General features: G+C 41.0%; 1 long non-coding RNA gene across 2 annotated transcripts; it reads left to right on the forward strand.

Annotated features, from left to right (window-relative positions):
• The first annotated feature begins 2,220 nt into the window (after positions 1–2,220).
• Positions 2,221–4,558, forward strand: LOC112073301 (uncharacterized). 2 transcript variants are annotated; one of them, XR_011476507.1, is made up of 3 exons: positions 2,221–2,936; positions 2,980–3,017; positions 3,268–4,558. It is a non-coding gene; the product is annotated as an uncharacterized lncRNA (long non-coding RNA). The 2 variants fall into 2 exon arrangements; XR_002894496.2 differs by lacking the exons at positions 2,221–2,936; positions 2,980–3,017 and adding an exon at positions 3,139–3,179.
• The last annotated feature ends 3,613 nt before the right edge of the window (positions 4,559–8,171 follow it).

Genomic DNA, 8,171 nt, shown 5'->3' on the forward strand with positions numbered 1-8,171 from the left:
CAGTCACGTGTAACTGTGTGTTCATCGTCTCAGTCACGTGTAACTGTGTGTTTCATCGTCTCAGTCACGTGTACTGTGTGTTTCATCGCTCAGTCACGTGTAACTGTGTGTTTCATCGTAGTTCACGTGTAACTTGTGTGTTTCATCGTCTCAGTCACGTGTAACTGTGTGTTTCATCGTCTCAGTCACGTGTAACTGTGTGTTTCATCGTCTCATCACGTGTAACTGTGTGTTTCATCGTCTCAGTCACGTGTAACTGTGTGTTTCATCGTCTCAGTCACGTGTAACTGTGTGTTTCAATCGTCAGTCACGTGTAACTGTGTGTTTCATCGTCTCAGTCACGTGTAACTGTGTGTTTTCATCGTCTCAGTCACGTGTAACTGTTGTTTCATCGTCTAGTCACGTGTACTGTGTGTTTCATCGTCTCAGTCACGTGTAACTGTGTGTTTCATCGTCTCAGTCAGTCGTGTGTTTTCTTTTCTCCCTTCCAGAAAGATGACTTCTGGATGTGTCACTGAGGAGCAGAACCACTGGAGCAGCTGAGGACTGTCTGGGACGCCCTGCTGGCATAGCAGGAGGTTACCATGGAGATACGGAGGGTTACACAGTTGACTCTGAAGCTTGATGACATCATCGTGTGATTCAACTAGCTAGATGTCATTCTGATAGCAAGAGAAGAACCTGTTACCTGCAGATATACCCGGATGGATGGATGTGATGGATGAATGAATGAATGGATGGATGGACACTGTAGCAAAGACATTCTACTATTTCTACTGTAGTTTACTTTAAGGACTCCCTCTGTAACACCACGTCGTTGAGGAGACCTCCCTCTGTACACACGTCGTTGAGGAGGACTCCCTCTGTACACCACGTCGTTGAGGAGACCTCCCTCTGTGACACCACGTCGTTGAGGAGGACCTCCCTCTGTAACACCACGTCGTTGAGGAGGACCTCCCTCTGTAACACCACGTCGTTGAGGAGGACCTCCCTCTGTAACACCACGTCGTTGAGGAGGACCTCCTCTGTGACACCACGTCGTTGAGGAGGACCTCCCTCTGTAAACCACGTCGTTGAGGAGACCTCCCTCTGTAACACCACGTCGTTGAGAGGAGATGGTTAACCTCTCTAGGGTATGTGGGACGGTAGCGTCCCACCTCGTCAACAGCCAGTGAAACTGCAGGGCGCCAAATTCAAAACAACAGAATCCCAGAATTATAATTCCTCAAACATACAAGTATTTTACACCATTTTAAAGCTACACTTGTTGTAAATCCAGCCAAAGTGTCCGATTTCAAAAAGGTTTTACGACGAAAGCACACCAAACGATTATGTTAGTATGAGCCAAGTCACAGAAAAAGACAGCCATTTTTCCAGCTAAAGACAGCAGAACAAAAAGCAGAAATAGAGATAAAATGAATCACTAACCTTTGATAATCTTAATCAGATGACACTCATAGGACTTCATGTTACACAATACATGTATTTTGTTCGGTAAAGTTCATATTTATATCCAAAAATCTGAGTTTAGGCAAGACGCTACTGTATCACTTGGCAAAAAGCAGAGAAAATGCAGAGCGACAAATTAAAATTAATTACTATGAAAATTACTATAAATCAAACTTTCATTAAATCACGCATGAAAGATACCAAATTAAAGCTACACTGGTTGTGAATCCAGCCAACATGTCAGAATTCAAATAGCTTTTCAGCGAAAGCATACGATGCTATTATCTGAGCATAGCACCATAGTAAACAAAAGAGAGAAAACATTTCAACCCTGCAGGCACGACACAAAACGCAGAAATAAAAATATAATTCATGCCTTACCTTTGACGAGCTTCTGTTGTTGGCACTCCAATATGTCCATAAACATCACAAATGGTCCTTTTGTTCGATTAATTCCGTCGATATATACCAAAATGTCCATTTATTTGGGCGTTTGATCCAGAAAACACCGTTCCAACTTGCTCAAACGTGACGACAAAATATCTCAAAGGTTACCTGTAAACTTTGCCAAAAAATACAACTTTAGGTATTTTTTAACGTTAATAATCGATAAAATTGAAGACGGATGATCTGTGTTCAATACAGGATAAAACGATATGTAGCATGCCTTCTGTTTGATTGAAACGCATGTACAGGACACCTGAGTGCCTCGACTTCAAGATGCCGTATTTTTCATTACACAAAGGAATAACTCAACCTATTTCTCATGACTGTTGACATCTAGTGAAGCCGTAGGAACTGCAAGCAATTCGCTTAGAAATCTGGTTTCCCAATGAAAAATCATTGAAGAGACAGTGACCTCAAAAGAAAAAAAATCTGAACGGTTTGTCCTCGGGGTTAAATAAGCTAAATAAGTTCTGTTATACTCACAGACATGATTCTCCATCCAAATCCACTAATAATTGCATATCTTATTCCTGGGGATGAGTAGCTGGCAGTTGAATTTGGGTATGCTTTTCATCCAAACGTGAAAATGCTGCCCCCTACCCTAGAGAAGTTAACGTTTCACTGAGTTGATTGTAGTGGTACATCTAAAATGGCACCCTATTCCCTATATACTGCACTACTTTAGACCAGAGCCCCTATTCCTATATAGTGCACTACTTTAGACCAGAGCCTATTCCCTATATAGTGCACTACTTTAGACCAGAGCCTATGGCACCCTATAATAGTGCACTACTTTAGCAAGAGCCCTATGGCACCCTATATAGTGCACTACTTTAGACAGAGCCCTATGGCACCCTATATAGTGCACTACTTTAAGCCAGAGCCCTATTCCCTACTAGACCACATGACTGACTGCTGTAGAATCTACACACAGGTTTGACCTCCTTTCTCCACTATGGGCGCTCTACAGTAGGACTTAAGCTTTGTAGAATGCTCCAGCATGGTTAATACACTAATGAGGTTTTAATACCCTGATGGAGGTTTTTAATACCCTGAAATCGATGGTTTTAATACACTAATGAGGTTTTAATACCCTGACAATGTTTTAATACACTGACAATGTTTTAACTACCCTGATGAGGTTTTTAAATACCCTGATGAGGTTTTAAGACTCTGATGATGTTTTAATACCCTGATGAGGTTTTAATATCCCTGATGAGGTTTTAAACTAACCTCTGATGAGAGTTTTAATAACCCTGATGAGGTTTTAATACCCTGATGAGGTTTTAATACCCTGACTGGAGGTTTTAAATAGCACTACTGAGGTTTTAATACCCTGACAATGTTTTTAAACACTGACAATCTGATGAGGTTTTAATACCCTGATGAGGTTTTAATACCCTGATGAGGTTTTAATACTCTGATGAGGTTTTAATACTCTGACAATGTTTTAATACACTAATGATGTTTTAATACCCTGATGAGGTTTTAATACCCTGATGAGGTTTTAATACCCTGATGATGTTTTAATACCCTGATGATGTTTTAATACCCTAATGATGTTTTAATACCCTGATGAGGTTTTAATACCCTAATGATGTTTTAATACCCTAATGATGTTTTAATACCCTAATGAGGTTTTAATACCCTAATGAGGTTTTAATACCCTGATGAGGTTTTAATACCCTGACAATGTTTTTATACACTGATGAGGTAATGATACACTGATGAGGTGTTTGATGTGGACGGATACAGACGTTTACCCGGTGTTGGTTACAGTTTGTCTATATAGTCTCCAACGATAACATGGTTTTTGTTGTTTAATTATGTCTTGTCTCGGAAACCTGCTTTTCCTGGTAGTTTTCAAATGAACAGCTGAAAATCATCACAAGATGTTATGTTTTCATGTTTGTAATCATGATCTTTGGCGTGGAGACGGCCAAATCAGTCAGTTGATTTCGTTCATTTAGTCTGTGTGTTGTGTCGTCGTGTGTTTGACTGGTAACCGTCATGATTTAGCTACCGTTCATGTGGTTGAGTCTGTGATTGCTTAGTTCATAGTTTATAACAATTACATTTATTMGTTGAATCACGTCGAGTTAATTTGATGTTTCGCCTGTCTACATTTTTATGATTCAAAAGCATATGGACAGCGGTGTTTCTTCCATATTTTGTTGTTGACAAATTTAAATACTGTGACTTGACTTCAGGTACCCAGAATGATCAATAACAGCAGTACAAATGGAATAACCAACTGTAGCGTTGGTAGTTTCACAGGTCCTTTCAAGTGCTGTTAGCATTGYCTTACTCTTCAAATAAGATGTACATCAATCATGATCATGTTTTTTCAATCACTTCACCGTGAGGACTTCTTTCTATTTAAATCTGCACCTGTAGTGCTGACACCTTTGTCCAGGGGAATATGGTWGTCCTGTGTGAGACTTTAACAACACTGGCATCCAGTCTGTCAATACAATCCTCACAGTCTGTAGTCTAACGTGTAATAGTCTCGGTCTTACACAGTAACTGAATGTTTATTCTGTTTTACTAMAAAACACTGACACCATATTTAACTGTTCTGTTTTTAATGCTGTTTGGACTGTTCATGATTCCATGTCAACATTACTACGACCAGAAGCAATAAAGTGTATTTTGATTCGTTTCTCAGACTCTTCCTGTCATTTCATTTTGAGGGGTAAGTTTCACATTCTACTGGTGTTGTGTACATCTGTTGTTGAGAGAAACGSCGAGCTTCAATCTCTTCGTCTGAGCTCATTAACTCATCTCTAATGTCCCCCATTTATGAAATGGATGGTTGTAAAAATAAATGTTTTGTAAAAGGCAGCAGACTGTTTGTCATGGCAACACCATGTATTCCAAGTCACGAGTCTCTTTGAGGATAAATGAGACAACTTAGAGGCGAAAGGAAAAAGAACCCTGGACACACTCTCCTTAGCTCTACAACTTCCTGTATACCAACTGTGGTATAACTGTRTACAGGATTTGCCTCTTAAGTCTGCTCCGATCACATGACCGAAGTATTGTATCTCCTTACTTCCCAAAGTGGCACTTGTCTTTGTTCCGCTTSTAGTCCTGACTCTTTGATGGTCTGTAGCACTTTGGTCAGATTCCTGTCGCGTTCTTCCTTGTTTGCTGCACCGTACACCAGTATGTCATCCTGTCCTCTCAGGAGCTCGCTCATCTCCCTCTGAAAGATCTCTGGCGCATCTGGTTATTCCAAAAAAAGGAAGGCGCTTGAAGCAGAATCTCCCCATAGGYACTGTTGAAAGTCGTCAAGTTTTATGCAGCTGGATTCAAGCGGTATCTGCCCCCCAAAAAACTCTTGACACATCGAGTGTGGAAAAGACTCTCGCCCCGGATAGCTTTGGTGCTATATCCTCCAACGGGTAAACTATCCCGTTTTCACTGCTTCATTGAGTCGTTTTAAGTCTACGCACGTTCTCACTTTGCCATCAGCACCATGGGAGCACGCCGGTCTGTAGGCATGGTTACTCCCTCCATGATGTCATATCTTCCCTTTCTGTCCAGTTCCTCCTTCCCTCTTGGAAGAAATGGAGAAGGAATTCTGTGTGGCGAAGTCAGAGAATAGGGGACTTCCTCGGGCCTAAACCCTGACCGGTTCACAATTCAGTAGGCCTATCTCTCCAAACACATCTGTTCTGAGGACCAAACCCATCTTCCATGCAACGGTTCTGCTAAGTATGTTATTAACGTATGGCACTCGAATCACAAAGATCCAGAATTTGTACATTTCTCCTTTTTCTTTCACTCGTGGTTAGGTAGCCTAGTGGTTAGAACGTTGGGCCAGTAACCAAAAGGTTACTAAATTGTAGTCCCCGGGCTGACAAGGTAAAAATCTGTCATTCTTCCCCTGAACAAGGCAGTTAACCCACTGTTCCTCGGCCGTCATTGTAAATAAGGGATTTGTTCTTAACTGACTTATCTCGTTAAATAAAAAAAAATTAAAATCCCCATAAAATCAATCCTGCCACCTGGGCTGTGAACAGCAGTTTCAATGTTAGCCAGCAGGGGGTGCTGTGGCAAGCTCTGGTAAGTGCTCTGAGACATCACTATAATATCAGCCCCAGTTTCAATGTTAGCCATGAGTATGGGTCCTCAATATCACATAAAAGGATCCAGAATTTGTTCCATTTTCTTTTTTTTCTTTCACTCGTGCTCAGGTACTTAGTGGTTAGAGCGTTGGGCCAGTAACCGAAAGGTTACTAGATTGGTAGTCCCCAGACTGACAAGGTAAAAATCTGTTCTTCTTCCCTGAACAAGGCCGTTAACCCACTGTTCCTCGGCCGTCATTGTAAATAAGGGTTTGTTCTTAACTGACTTACCTCGTTAAATAAACATTTTTAAAATCCCCATAAAATCAATCCTGCCACCTGGGCTGTGAACAGAGTTTCAATGTTAGCCAGCAGGGGTGCTGTGGCAAGCTCTGGTAAGTGCTCTGAGACATCACTATAATATCAGCCCCAGTTTCAATGTTAGCCAGCAGGGGGTGCTCTGGTAAGCGCTCTGAGAACATCACTATAATATCAGCCCCAGTTTCGATCTTGAACTCAACATATAGCTCAACATACCACTGATCTTCAGAATCATACTGCTTGGCAACTGATCCTAAAGAATCATACTGCTCTGGCAACTGATTCCTAACAGAATCATACTGCTTGGCAACTGATCCTAACAGAATACTACTGCTTGGCAACTGATCCTAACAGAATGGCCCTTTTTGCATTTCATCCTGTAACATCTTTGACCCATTTTGTTATCTTCCTGCATTTTTTTTGTGTTGCATGCTGGACAATTTTCACTGTCACCATGGCTGCGGTTACAACTTGAGCAATTTCCCTGTTTTGACTGTTTCTTTCTTAACCTCTTGAGGTGGGAAAACATTTTTTTTAAATGAAGTTGAACATGTGCACTCTATGACAGAATGTTATAATTAGATGAAATTAAACGTATTTGTTTTACCAAGATACACTTTCAAAAGGCACCGCATTGGTGGAATGACCCATGTACTGTAGATGTGGTTGTACATGGTCAATGCTTTGTAAACTGCCTGAATCCTACACCACTAGGTGGTCTCAGGCCCATATGCTTGTTTAACAAAAACAAATGTGCTTAAATCCTCAGAATTAAAAGGTATTCATATCATGAGTCAAAAGTATCAATCATAAACATCACAGATAAGTATTTAATCACAAAACATTTTAAGAGATACAGTTGTCTATGTAGTGTTTGAGGCTAGACTCAGATCCGCATAGTGTTGGTTTGGCGTTAAATCTACAAGTAGCTCCCGGCATTATACCTAAAGTAGACATTGCCATTGGCTGCATGGAGTCGCATTAAGATAATATCCCATGCAGCCTTTGTATTACACATTCGATAACTGGAATGTGAGATGTGATTTACACCTCGATTAGGCTGAAATCATCATTATTTCATTTCCTGATTTTTTATTTTTTTCAATTTGCATGTCAGTAGGTCTATATAGACTTCTCTTTCTGAACTTCTAAGGCGATGGGGACGAGTGTGGCTTCTGGCAAGGATCACAAGAACAGCTGCTCGCTGCTCTATAAGGCTCCAACGCAGGTGTCAGCTACCGCCGGTTAGCGCCATGATCCGAGTGAATCTAGCCTCAATTTGTCAAAGATACTTACAATACATGTGACATCACTGTTGGCTGACAGGTCTGTAACATCTGGTTCCACTGCCTTATAAGGACAACCGTTAGTAGTGTTGTTATAGGTCAGCCAATGACCTATCATAGGAATTGCGATCTCAAATGGAACTCCTATTTCCCTATATAGTGTACTACTTTTGACCAGGGTCTATGGCCGCCTATATTCCTACATAGTGCACTACTTTGACCAGGGTCTATGGCACCCTATTCCCTACATAGTTGCACTACTTTTACCAGGACCCCATAGAGAATCAGGTGTTCCTAGGAACAATTTCATTCACGACATAAAAATCAGTCACAAATAAATAACGCAGGTTTAACATCAAGACGAAAGTCTTGCCGGTTGGTTAATGATTGTAACATATGTTAGCACGTAACTTGGAGTTACAACAATATGCGCAAAATACCAGTCCTTAATAAACCCCGGGTGGAGGATTGTTTCAACCATGAGCTTTATGATTGGTGTACAACGCCATGGTGGAATTGTCGTGACGTTTTTGGTTTTTAGCAGCAAATCATACCTGCATCTTCATCGGAGCAGTACGAATTACCACAAAGTACA

Source organism: Salvelinus sp. IW2-2015, unplaced genomic scaffold (genome assembly GCF_002910315.2).
Source record: "Salvelinus sp. IW2-2015 unplaced genomic scaffold, ASM291031v2 Un_scaffold2215, whole genome shotgun sequence".
NCBI lineage: Eukaryota > Metazoa > Chordata > Actinopteri > Salmoniformes > Salmonidae > Salvelinus > Salvelinus sp. IW2-2015.